General features: G+C 44.4%; 1 long non-coding RNA gene across 1 annotated transcript; it reads right to left on the bottom strand.

Moving 5' to 3' along the window:
* Positions 1 to 316: 316 nt before the first annotated feature.
* Positions 317 to 1,045, bottom strand: LOC126584633 (uncharacterized). The gene is made up of 2 exons (XR_007610052.1): positions 477 to 1,045; positions 317 to 435 (listed from the first exon to the last, which is right to left on the bottom strand). It is a non-coding gene; the product is annotated as an uncharacterized LOC126584633 (long non-coding RNA).
* Between the last annotated feature and the right edge of the window lie 291 nt (positions 1,046 to 1,336).

Raw genomic sequence — 1,336 nt, 5'->3', positions numbered from 1 at the left:
TGACAGCGTTAAAACATGTGAAGCTGGCAGCTCCCATTACCGTGCTATGACCAAGCAGGGTAAAGGAATAGCATTATTACTTGATGTTAGGGAGACTCCTATATATGTCGACCTCCATCCCCAACGGACAGGCAGACCTGCAAAAATGCTCAACCCTTCCTCTTATCTGAGAGGGCACTCCCAACGAAACCTTTCGAAATATTCAGCTTTCTTTCCCCCCGATAATACCTCTGTAAACAAGCTATACTAGAGCAAGAATATCTCATATCATCAGGGTTAAAAGCAAGAGTTTCCCATATCATGCTTTTTCCCTGTCTTTTCCTTTGGCCTTGTTCTTACCTGCAAGACAAGGAGACAGAGAGCAATCAGTCAGCACTTGGAATCAAGCTTCCAGCCAGGAATTGACTGCCTGGAACCCCTTACCTGATTACTTACCTGGCATTGCTCTCGAGTACTCATCTTCAACATCTACTTACCTGGCATTGCTCTCGAGTACTCATCTTCAACATCTTATGCTTCCAGAGAAGATACCGCATCTACCTGAGGAACAAATAGGGCAAGTGAGAAGGATACAAGGAAGCATGTGGAGACAAGCGTAACAGCACACGTGCCGATACATCCACTACTCTGTCAAAAGCAAAAGTATCCCATATCAGCAGGGTCGAACGTACTCTAGATTTGATGAACTTGTTTTGACCCTCAAATTCTTCAGTCGGCCTTATACTCTGGAGGAAACCAGAAAACCCTCCAGCCCAGTTCAAGAATAAGCCTGTGGAAAGTTACTTCTTCAAAAGCAAAAGTATCCCATATCATCTCTTCTCATTTTTCTTCTCTTTATCCTTCATGCTGCCTGCAAGATAGGGAGAATGTGAACAATCAGCCGGAGCTCTGATTGCTTACCTTGTCTGTCACCTCTTTCAGCAGATCCCCTAGCTCGGCGACTTGGGGGACTCCTACTACATGGTTTGTATCGCGCTTGACCAAGCCTAAAACTACAAGTAAGCTTCAAGTGAAATTGATACATTACCTTGTGCATCTCCACCAGTTACAGATACCACCCCTGGATGGAGGATGAGTACTTCCAGAGAAGATGCCACATCTACCTATGAGACAGATAAGGCAAGTCAAGACGATACCACACTCCGGTACTTAGAAGTTTCGTGGTTACGAGATCATTCTCCCACAATATTTCCTAATGTCATTTGTACTAAATCATTCACTTGTACTCGCTAAAGGAGAGCTTGAACCTATGTACTTGTGTAAACCCTTCACAATTAATGAGAACTCCTCTATTCCGTGGACGTAGCCAATCTGGGTGAACCACGTACATCTTGTG

The sequence above is a fragment of the Malus sylvestris genome, chromosome 10 (genome assembly GCF_916048215.2).
Source record: "Malus sylvestris chromosome 10, drMalSylv7.2, whole genome shotgun sequence".
NCBI classification, from domain to species: Eukaryota; Viridiplantae; Streptophyta; class Magnoliopsida; order Rosales; family Rosaceae; genus Malus; species Malus sylvestris.
This window is presented reverse-complemented; position numbering and strand designations above follow the sequence as displayed.